The following is a 12,958-nucleotide window of genomic DNA, read 5'->3' as shown; positions in this document are numbered from 1 at the left end:
CTACTTGAAACTCAATGTATTCATCAAGTGTCTCTGTGCACTGTATGCCCAGAATAACCTACATATCATCTAGCTCCACTATAAAGAAATCCGCTGTCACAGTGTGGTTAGCCGTGGTGATACTTTGTTGGGAACATGGTGCACACATGGTAAAAGTTTACCTCCGACGACCATGACCTAGAATCTTGCGTGCATCTCAGTACGTAGACCTCTTCTTTTCATCGAAGATTAGTTTATGAAGTTTAGAGTAGCTTCGCTCTTGAGCATCACAATGACCCTCTGTCCTTAAAGGGTTCCCCATACACAAAATACTGTACATCTCAGGCTCCCAGCTACAACGATGGTTCCCCCATGCCGTACCAATGCGACAATACTCTCTGTACAGTTCAAATTAACCATTTTGCAATCCTCGTGGGGGTGATCATCTTCTGTTGGTAGATTCTTCTGATTGTCCTCATCATCAGATACGACTTCAATGTAGTGTATTTTCCCTTTAGTGAGGCATATGTGCCTGGGTTCCCACGGTCCCTTGCAATTGAAACATAATTTCTTCCTTTGGAGCTCTTGTCTAGTAGCTTGTCCAACGAAGGCTTCTTTGGAAAAGGTTTGTTATCTTTGTCCCTTGGAGATATTGGCGGTTTGGAGTGGGAGTAACCTCAAGAGGATCCCTTGCAATTGAAACATAATTTCTTCCTTCGGAGCTCCTGTCTAATAGCTTGTCCAACGAAGGCTTCTTTGGAAAAGGTTTGTTGTCTTTGTCCCTTAGAAATACTGGCGGTTTGGAGTGGCAGTGACCTCGAGAGGATGATGTTGATGACGATGCCATGCTTTGCGCCTTTTTTATATTCTCCTAAAGGGTGGTTTCTGAAATTTTGTGATGTATTGGTCGATTGATGCAGGTTGCCTCAATTGTGCCAATCTTTTAAATTAAGTTCTGGATCTTTACCATCAAACCGATCTATCAATCTTTCAGTCAATTCAGCATAAGTATTTACTTGGTCATGCCCTAGCAAAATAGTGTCATGATGTCACCATTCATGCGCCACTCTCTCCAAGTGGAGTGCTGCAAATTTAATTGCTTCTTCTTCTGGCATTGGATTAAGTTAGAAGTATTGACCTTTGTTATCCGTACTTGGGCAGATATGGATCCGGATCCGTCAAATGGTGACAAATTTATTTTACTCATTTTTCTTCTAAGATTGTCGTTAAAATATATTTGGTTTTCGTCTCTGGAATATCGCATTCTCAATTTTGCATAGTCTTTGTAGGATATGTCCTCTTCCAAGTTTGCATTCTTCTAGTCTTCTTTCAATTGTTCTTGAATTTCCTCAAAGGCTGGTTGCCTTCATTCGTATGGTACCTACGTCCTTGTAGGAAAAGTCGGCATGGAAGGTCGAGAGCTTGACGAATGAGGATTCACCTTTCTTGAAAAGGAGTCTAAACTATGACCATTTTGTTACCCATATATCTTATTGTCTACCAGTTTTCAGAGAGTTTATTCCACAAGTTGTTGAGTGTCATTTATTTGTGCTTGATTGCTCGAAAGATCCTTCAATAATGTCATTGTCCACAGGTTGGCAGGATCTTTGGCTCAGATACCACTGTAATAATCCTTCCGACAATAGCCAAGGGAGTCCTTCCTCCGCTCCAAAATGCACCTCCGGAGTCAATTTCTGTTGTGCCTGGTGGTTAATCTAGTGTTTGTGCAGTGAGGGGAGAGTAGTGGTAGTACGGTGGCAACAAGGCATGGTTGTAAGGTGGGGAATGCAAGCCGTACGATGTCAACAAGGCAATGCCCGTATGGCTAAGGATGTAAACTGTACAATGTTAACAAGGCAGGCCGGTACAGTTAATGATGTTCGCCGTACAATGGTTCGTACGATAGCTATTGCAAGTCTGTAAGGTGATAGGGACATGTGTACAAACTGATGGTTGTTGGAGGGTGATAGGGGAATGCGTGCAGAATAATGTGGTTGTTGATCAATCATAAATGAATCGATAAAAACACAGAGCGCACACTGTAACACATGAATAAAGATAGATATGTTCTAGAAACAATGATATTTGCACATAAGAATGATGCTCCGATTTGCGAGATCCGTGCCAAGTAATACATAGACGAAATAGGGTGAGGGTTGAATCGGACCGAAAATGGAAAATTTACCAAATAGGGAAGGTCTTTTACTTTCGAGATGGCAAACACAAAGAACTCCAAGAGGAATTTGTGGTACAGAGAGAATAATCTAAATCGCAGAGTAACTACTATCTACATGTCATGCTTAAATACCCTTCAAAGGAACTTCCCGAGGGTTTACAAAGATACCCGAGGCCCATACCTATGGAAACAATTAAATAAAAATGGGTTTGAGATATACTAAATCAATCGGTCCATAAACAATGGTTTTATTAATTATTTATTTTATGACGGGAACATTACAATTTAGGTTTTTTTATTATACTATGTCACATTCTAATCTTAACTCATGTTTCTAGGTTTCATATATATATATATATATGTATGTATGTATGTATATACACACATAAATACATACATATATGTTTTTGTACTAATGAGTCTGAGCCCCTTTTAAAATTTTGTTGTATCAGCGAACCAGTCCTTAGTTGTATGTATTATATGAGTGCGTAGTGTATTGTAAATCAATCAAGTGGACACCTATGTACTTGAATATTTTATGATCAATGAAGGATATTTTGCTGGTGTGGCTGGGTTTTTCCCTTCAAGTGGAAGAGTTTTCCCAAGATAAATATTATGAGTCTTTTGTGTATTGTTTATACTCTTCTTTGTTGCTGTTTATCAAATTTCTAGGCTAAAACATTAAAATTATGCGTGAGATTTCTCAGAATAACAGCATTCTGTTTCTGTCAAACAAAACAACTAATCCATGCATAGATGAATGGCCAATCCATGTGTAAGTTTAATACATGCTGAACTTAAGTAACCAAACCAATGCTATTGATTAATTACATGAGAAGCTGTGATGGTGTTTTGAGTTACAGCATCTCATGCTCAAGTCTCTTTGTGACATATTAAAGGGATATCGTCCACTTACCCAAAGGCATTCACTCAGTTCCTTATCAGATGGGATCAGATTCTCCAGACATTACAGGAGGTAATCACTTCGACAGCCTTATTCTTCGTTGTCATCACTGCTGGACAGAGTATTACATGGTCAATGGAATCACTGGGTTGTAAAGAGTATTTGGAGGACTCCATCAGCATTCTTTTTTTAATTACCATTGGTGGCCAGTATAGTATCAGTTGGTTACAACATCGTTGGGCATAATATGGTATTATGTAATTGAGCAAATTGCTGAATAAGCGAATAAAGTCTCATATTGCTTAAGCAATGCATATTTAAGATTGTTTGTTAACCCTGTTTTGCTGTTCATATCTGATTTACTGCAGAAAGGTGAAATTGTTCTAAAGACTTTTTAATTGACTTCTCTATTGTTGAATTCATTAAGTCAAGAACCATTATATTAAATTTCTAAGAACTGTATGGGTTGCTTGGTGGGTCAGGGAATATGACAGTGTGGTTGGGCTTAGTCTAGCCTCTAATTGGCAATACAACTCCAAGTAATCTTTTTCGATATTAATACAAATACTTTTCTTACCTATAAAAAAAATGTCTAAGAACTGAGATATACAAATGCATATATATTCATTCGAGAGAATTAAAATAAAGATAACTGATCCATTACAATATTAATCATTAAGAAGTAAGGCAAACATTATGAAGTGATTTCACAGCCGACATCAAATCAAAATCCTAATTGGAAGTTTGTGGAGCAAATTGAATAGGCTCCTATTTGGGGACATGTTATAACCCCAACAGGTTATATGTTTTACAAACACCAAATTTTTCCACTATTCAGACACATTGCAAGCAAGGTCGGAAACTATTATAGGAAACCTGAACCGGTTCTACTAACAATGCTGATGAAATGCAGTGGTATCTTTCTTTTTGGCTCTGTGTTATTAAAGTCTTGTGTGTAATTTTTTTGAAAATGCAATTCTTAAGTTTTGCAATAGAGAAATAACAGATGCTGAAAGTGTAAATATCCCTTTGCTCCATTCATGCCCATTCAGTAATTAAGGTCAATGATTATTAATACTAAATTATGCAACATAGTCTGCAGTTACAAAAATTAATGAGGAACTTGGTATCAATGTATAAAATTCAGATTTCTTAATTCCATTCAAATAGCTCTATTGTACTTTGGACGCACAGCCTTATGTGGTCCCCTTCACAATCTTCAGCTTCATGCAACACATATAAACTCTTCCCTTGGACACCAATTTCAGATGCAACAAGGATGCAAATTTCCAATTACAATCTGCAGCCCAACACAAGGATTTTTAATGCTTAGCAGCAGTGAGGGAGAATGCCCATTACCAGCCTGTACTGGTGCTTGAAATGATGCCCAATTGCAAATTAGTAAATGCCAACAACAAGTAGAAAGACTGCCTAGACATTTGCAGCTAAATTGCTCCACACAACATGAATATGAACGCTAAGATATGCAGTTCAAATTCCCATGCTGGTATGCCAAAGAATGGATGCTGAAAATAGAACCCCATGCTGAATGCCTCAAAGCTTGATTGCCAGATCAGTACTGATAAAACTCAGTGATGATGCAAATGAAGAGAAACCTTCAACAATCTCAATGTGTTCCTTAATCACAGTAGCCACAGAGTGGAAAACACAAACAAATTCTCTTTCCAGCCAATGACAACAGTAAGAGAAGTCACAACTTTAGACCGCATCCACTATACAACAGCAATGGATTGAATCTCACAATCTCATAAACCCTCACCAAAGACAATCAAAGCAAATAGACAATTCCATCAAATCTGCCACAACTCAAAAATGGGGACATTACAGTTCGCCTTCCCTAAATTTGCTTGTCCTCAAGCAATCCCGGAGCAAAGACAAACATCACAATCCACCCGAATCTCAAAGGTAAAACTGCACAATTTCCCTCTTGTGCACAACCGACTCCTGTAACACCACCACCCAAATAACTGATATCAATGATAGAATCATCTAAGAATTAGCTGTAGGCGTTGATGGAGAAAACAACTTATCATAACTCAACCCAATTCAAACACCTACTCTATCAACACTTGAGTTCCCATCAAACTGACAATCACAATTAATTAATCAAACTAATTTCAAGTTTAGTTCTTTTGTCTTTAGGAATATGAATGTAAACAGGACACCCAAATATTCTAAGATGACTGATATTTGGCTTAAAATTAGACAAGACTTCCTCAGGAGTTTTACCTCTGAGGTGCGAGTGAGGGCACCTGTTTTGAATATAGACAGCAGTAGTTGTGGCTTCTGCCCAAAGATAGGATCCTAAATTTTGGTCAAGTAGCATAGCTCTTGCAGCTTCCACAATTGTACTAATCTTTCTTTCTACTACCCCAGTTTGCTGAGGATTGTAAGGAACAATACATTCCCTCTTAATCCCTACTTTACAAAAATCTTTTTACAAATCTGAAGTATATTCCCCTTTATTATCAGTCTTAAGAGTTTTAATTTTGCGTCCTAATAAATTTTCAGTTAAGAATTTGTATTGCTGTCCTTTTACATTGATTTCAAGAAGTAAATCCATGTCTTCCTAGAGAAGTCATCCATAAAGAGGACATAGTACAAAAATCCTCCGAGAGAAAGAACAGGCATAGGCCCACATAAATCTGAGTGGACTAATTCTATAACATTGTTAGTTTTTCTAGTGCTATTTTGAAATGGACTCTTGGTGTTCTTACCTAGTGTACATCCTTTGAATATGCTTGAATGATTTTTATTTAATTTAGGTAAACTAGTAACCATCTTCTCCATAGTCGATAAGGCTTTGAAGTTTAGGTACTCTTTATTTAATTCATACAAGTATCGCTTTCTTTGACCAATCAACTTTGATTTCTTAAATGAAAAGTTCTTAGACCATGTCATTACTTTACCGTCCATGAATGCAATCTTATGTCCATCATCTTCAAGTGCTCTAATAGAGATTAGATTCCTCTTGATTACTGGTAAATAGAGTACTCTTTTGAGATGAAGAGAAATACCCGACTCCTGTTTCAAGTTGCAGTTCCCAATTCCTTTGATAGAATAAGTGGAATTTTCACGTATGGCAACTTCGTCATTAACTTCTTTTGATATTGAGTCTAGTACTTCTTTGTATCCTATAATGTGTCGAGATGATCCACTATCAATTACCCATGCTTTGCTTGATACTTCATTTGATAGCGCTGAATACTGTGTATAAAATTCAGGATCATAGTCTTCTTTTGTCTTAGTTATCTTTGTGAAATTTACATGGTGTTTTGTATTCTCAGGGTAGTTTGATTTATAATGACCAAGTTTCTCACATTTGAAGCATTTGGCTTTAGATATGTCCCTCTTGAATTTGTTATTGCCTTGAGGGGCCTTCTTCGTCTTAAAGTGTTTCTTCTTTCCTTTGTAGAAATTTGTATTGAGAACATGAAGTTCTTCTCCAATATTTGATTTCAATCCATTCTTAAGTTGCCTAGATTCTTCTTGAAGGCAGTCTCCTTTAAGTTTGTTGAAGTTTGGGAGCTTATCTCTAGCACTTACTCATTCTAAGAATGTTACCCATGAATCCGATAACCCATCTATAGCCATAAGTGAGCTCTTTGTCTTCAATTATGGTCCCTATACTTGCAAGTTCATCTCTTAGAGTGGCCACCCTTAGGAAGTATGAATTCATAGATTCTGCGTTCTTTATTTTTAAATGATTTAGTTGCCTTTTTAGTGGAAGGTTTCTAGTTGCATTGTTAACCTCATGTGCATTTAATAATGCACTCATCATATTAAATGCTGTCTGATGTTTCATTGGCATATGTACTAATTCATTTTTAACTCCATCTAATATGATTTTCATGGCTTTCTTGTGTCCTTTAATCCAGATAGTTTTATGAGGATCAGCATCATGTCGCTTGGATTCCTTATCAATAAACGGCATTACATCATTGTCTTCAAGAGTCATCATAATTCTGAATTTCCATGCAACGAAGTGTTCTTTTCCATGAAACTTGTCTTCGAGTCCGATTGTGTTGGCTATTGAAGGTAGAAGGATGTTTGCTTAGATTTGTTTTAAATCTGATTATCAATTTGCAGAGCCAAGGTTCGACTACCAAAGCTTTGATATTCTAGACAAAATATTAAATGTTCTTGGAGAATGGTGTATAATTTTGGAAATTGTTTTAATCCTGATATAAAATCGCTCAAGGTACTAATGCTAGAAGAGCAAACTTGGGTGTAAAATTGTGTGTCTTCTATCCACACTCTTGCCTTTCCTTTATAGTGAACCCAAGGGACATGTCCTTACAAAGGACATGACCCTTTCTAGGTCGACCCTCCATAAAACACATTTAATTTACCAAGATCGGTGTCTCTTAGTTAGTTAAACTAACTACATTTAGGCAGTTAAGACATTGTGAAAATGTTCCCAAATGGATTGCGATCTGCATTATAAATTAATGTATCCTAAAGGCCAATTCACTTAAAGAAATTCCATGCATTATTAGATCTATTCGATCTGAAGAAAAGATCTTTATATTATCAGAGTTACTCATATAATTAACAATGAGAAGATACATTCGACATTCACAATTACAAAGGGGAGAAGCATCAAATCAAAAAATATGATACACACCTAGCAATCAATCAAACATTAACATCTAATCCAGTCAGCAAGGAAAAACTAATTGAACTGTTGGTTCCCAAAATTGCATATTGGAATCCTACAAGCCTTGCTTGCTTGATGCTAGGATAATCCAATCGGTTAAGGCCAACTTGATGGGATTGATCGATGCGATCTAAATCCTCTGCGCTTCTGGCTTTGCAAAGCCAAGGCGGGTGTACCTGATCCTGGATGAAACACTTGGATTAAACACTTATAGCATATTGATTAGAACGCAAATGTATTGAAAGTTTTCCAGAGGGTAAGGATTATAGAAAACCTCAAACTTGCAAATTACGAATTAAGAATAAAAGTAAAAAATTGTATGAATGTTTTTAAATAAAGAATAAGTATAGATTAATGCAACAAATGAATATATTAATTCTTCAAAGGAAAGATATGAAATAATTGCCAGCATATGGATTATGAATCAATAGTAAAAGACCAATGCTTAATTAAATGGGCAATCAGAGTCAATATCATAAGTTGAAACACACAACTTTATAAAATTCAATGTATTAAAACTATAAACAATTTTAAGAATTCAGATGCAATGGATCAATTATACAAACACAATTTTAAACTAGTCCAAGGTGCACTTTAACTCTTGCGGAGACAAATTAGACATAAATAAGGAAACTATTAAGTATTTCACATATTCTATGTTTATCAAGTTTAAAATGCAATAATGACCCAATCCACTTATTTGAATTTTAAAATGTTTATAGAAAATAAATAAAAATATTTATAAAGGACACAACTTAATAATAATTTAAAACTCCAATGCAAATAGATAAAATAGATACGCTTATAGATTGTGCCAAAAATAAAATTGCACAGAGACACTCCTTACGGATGATCCATCCAATGCATTTTGATTCCAGAATCACATACAATAAATTTATACTCAATGATCCAACATCCACTAGTTTAGTTCAAAATTTCATTCCTTTACGAATGAAAGAACAAAATATATCAAAGTGCATATATATGTATCTTCGTTATAAAATTTAGGTAATATCAATTGTATGTATTATATATAAAAAATCCCCTATTTATAATTTTACAAAGACATAGGATGTCTCTTCTAAACGTTGCACCTCTTGGGAACAAATAACCAATCAAAATATTAATATAACTAAATGTAATTTCATTTTGGTATAAGCGGCAGTTATGATTATGTGCCTTATATTCTGAGGCGGTGGCCAAAACATGGTTTATGTAATACGTGCATCTTAGGCTCCATATCAATATAGGCAATTCCTCCTCCTGGATGTACCCTTCATGCTCGAACTCCACACATATGCATATCCTCTACAGATTTCCCGTGTTGAACTCTTCATGTCTTCAGTAATACAATAATTTCATTCTCCAGAATCGAATTAGATCTTTGCAAAAGTCGGAAATCACATCCCATGCAGTTGCCTTTTCCAGTTTTGACCATTCCATTCTGGCAAGTCCCATGGATTTGATGTTGTTCATGCTTGTCTATAGTTTATGGTGTTGCAGGCTTTGTTGCGTGTTTGACCAAGCTGGGCAATCATTTTGTGCCATCGAGAATACATGCTTTTACCATACTCCAGAAAATCCAAACTCCTAGTTGGCATGGGCTTTTCCTGCTACAAAGCAAAATATTGTCAGATATAAATTGCTAAAAGATTAATTATAAGTCCCCGACTTAGGAAGCTCTGCGAAGAATGGGTGCTATAATCTCCAATCACTGCTGCTGCTAGTGCATGGCTATCTACAATTCACAGCATCTTAAACTTTGTGAATATGCTCTGCCTTTGCTTTATATTTTATTTATTTTGGTTTCCACTGGTGAGAGCCTTTGCCCACCGAAATATGGGAATTAATTCTTGTTCAATATTCTTTCCCGACTCCTTAAATGCTTCTCATACTATCTTTCTAATTTTCTGCACTGAGTATATCACTGCCATAACAATGCATATAAGTTAATTGATTTTAATTGTTCCTTATTATTGGTGGAATCACAATTATTGGGTATGTTGCTTGTGATTGCCGTTTTAATTAAATTTTGTTCTGTGTAGACTAACATTCATCATTGTTCATCATCAAACAATATATAATTACCCAATGATATCCAATGTTACCATGCTGCTTACTATATATTATATCATCAAACTCCAAGAACTCAAATTCAGAAGTCTCGGGTAAATTCATTGCATGAAATGGGGCCCTGATAGCATCTGATGGCAGATTAACATGAGTAGTGTGAAATACCCATGTAATTTGAAGTAAAGTCTAACCACAATCTTGATAGAGGTAGGTAACTTTCTTTGAATACACCCTCACTATACCAAGCAAGAGTTGCCTTCAGAGCCTAAGAGCAATACGAACTTTTTAATATATTATGGTGTCAGTGATATATAAAGCCAGTCTGGAGGCCTTCCATTGCAGACTTGATGACTTGTATTACAAATGAACAAGCATCTCTTATCCCCTCTCTCCTTTAGAATAAGCAAAGTGTATGTAGCAAAATAGATTCTTCAATACTGTTGATGATTTCCAAAATAGTGAAAGAATACTGCAGCAGATGGTAGTATATTTCAATTTCTGGTGTATATAGTGAGACATCCATTGAAATGAAATGTAATGATGTCTGATATCAATATGGCTTCAGCAGTGATATGATTATTGTTTCTCACGTAGTCATATAATCCTATAACATTAATCTGATGCCTTTTAGTGACAATATCCTTATGACTTAAGCATTTGACCAAGGAGCTCTCCATCTTTTTGTAACTCCATCAGCATGTAAACATAATCATCATCATCTTCAAATGCATTGCTGAAATGGACTACATTCACATGCTCATATCAGTAGGGAACAAGAATATATATCTTCATACTTTTAATCATGGATGCTGATACTCATAAAATATGCTCAAATGGATGTCTAAAATTTTGAATTTTTGGGCTCCATCAGTATCACTGAACGGTCAGAACAAAATCGGAATTTATTAATAACAAGGGTTTGAATACTAATCACAGTATGTTCAAGCCCAGAAAACTATTGGAGACAATAATTATTATACATGAGATTTCTTAGAATAACAATGGTCTGTTTATTTCAAACAAAACAAGCTTTCCGTATTAAGCTTAATAGCCGACCGAGGAGGAAATATAATTGATGGTGAAGGTAGCTAACCAAATCAATGATATTGGTTAATTACATGAAAAGGTGCAATTGGGTTTTTAGTTGCAACTTCTCACAGTCAAGTCTCTTTGTGATGTATTAAAGGGATATCCTGCACTTCCTCAAAGGCAGTCATTCTCTTCCTTATCGGAACAAATTGGATTCTTGAAACATCAAAGGAGGTAGTCACCTTGAAGGGGTTATTCCTCTTTCTCATCACTGCTAGACAAAGTATTACAGAGCCAAGGGAATCACTGGGTTTTAAGGAGTATTGGGAGGACTCTATGAGAATCTTCTATTTATCACCCTTTCTGGCCAATATTATATTGTTGGTTAATAACATCATTGGGTATACTATGGTTTAATTTAATTGAGGAAACTACTAAGTGAAGCAAGTCTCATACTGCTAAAGCAATACAAATTTAAGTTTGTTTGCTGTACCTGTTTTGCTTTTCCTATCTGATTTACTTCAAAAACGTGAAAACTTTCTAAATATATAATAATCACCTTCTCTATGTCTAGTTCATGAACACAAGAACTCTGATGTTAAACGTCCAAGAGCCGACACACTCACACGCACACGCATATGCACACACACTCTTTTGAGATAATTAGAATCAATCCATTAAGATAAGATATTTTTATTAATGTCCAACAAGAGACTGCGAGGGTCTAAGGTACTGCACAAATACAACAAAAGAAACCAGCCAACAACAGGAGCACCAAACGGTGCCCAGGGAGAAACTAAAACAAGAATAAAGAGTGAAGTACATCAATAGGCAGAAGTAACACCCAACAAAATACTAGCTATCAACCACCACAAAGAAGAAGCTGAGGACCGAAGGATAGGACACAGAAGGAGTGGAGGTCCTGTGTCATCTCTAAGAACTACTAGGAGTGGTAGCCCACTGTTTTGTGTAACTCCTGTAGGGCCTCACAATTCAGACTTTAGCCAGAAGGAGGGGACCCAAACAAGCACTTAATACCCCGGGCAGGACAGATCGCCGAGAAAAAGGAGGTGATGAGCTGACCTGCGGTCCATGTCAAGGGGGATTGAATCCGTAATGTGTGGTCCAAATTTCTCTTAGACTCCTGAAAATATAGAGCTAGGTAGTGCTGGTTTGAATACCCCAAGAAAGCTGAGAGAGACTGAGAATATTAATCATTAAGAAGTAAGGAAAACATAAAGTGATTTCACAAGGGGCATAAAATCGAAACCCTAACTGGAAGTTTTTGGAGCAAATTGAATAGAACCCTATTTGAGACATTGCATGTTGTGGTTTTGAATATTTGAAAATATTGTATATAATTTAAATTTTTGCATTTTTATATATTGTCGTCCTTATAGTTCCCAAAAGTGGCCCAAAAAAAGCCATCCCCAAAACTTGTACCCTTGTGGCATGCCATTCCCAAGGTGGAAATGTGGGCTAAAGTTCAAAATGCAGGTCTCTTTTCTCGGTGAAATGTTTGTAAGTGTATGGAAACCAATATTTCGCTGCATTGTAGATTGTTTGTTTCATGCAATAATGGGAAATCATAGTCCTACATGAAGATTGCTTGTCCTTGATCAATTGCATGTCTGGAAGCTAAAATGTGCACAGTCTGCCATGTTGCATTCTGGATTGCATTGTTTTCTCGCTTCACCAATTACTCTTTGATAACCCACTTCCAACGGTTATGCCTGTTTAAATCAATCATTATATGGGGGAAACCTTGTACCAGAACTCACATTGTGCCCATGAGACTTATTTAGGGGTGATACGTGAAAACCACTATGCATTTCTGTACTCTCAGTCCAGGTTACCCTTTTCTTCCCCTAACCCGTCAAACCAAGCAAATGAAGTATAATAACACTAAGAAACATTCTATAATTTAGTGCAGAAAATGGTTATAATAAAATTTCTTAGTTGCCGATTCGTGACACGAATCCGATTCGGGCACATGAATCGGATCCGTGGATTCAGGATTTTTTTTTTTCCCAATTATGATTCGTGGAGGATTCGTGCATATATATATATATATATATATATATATATATATATATATATATATATATATATATAT

General features: G+C 36.1%; 1 protein-coding gene across 2 annotated transcripts in view; it reads left to right on the top strand.

The window, feature by feature from the left end:
* Positions 1-12,958, top strand: part of GYRA (DNA GYRASE A) — a 256,897-nt gene that overhangs the window by 155,200 nt on the left and 88,739 nt on the right. The gene's annotated exons all lie outside the window — the stretch shown is intronic.

The sequence above is a fragment of the Cupressus sempervirens genome, chromosome 3, assembly GCF_028749045.1.
Source record: "Cupressus sempervirens isolate cs-2001-9-10 chromosome 3, ASM2874904v1, whole genome shotgun sequence".
NCBI lineage: Eukaryota > Viridiplantae > Streptophyta > Pinopsida > Cupressales > Cupressaceae > Cupressus > Cupressus sempervirens.
The sequence above is the reverse complement of the archived record's forward strand: the minus strand, read 5'-3'. Positions and strand labels throughout refer to the sequence as shown.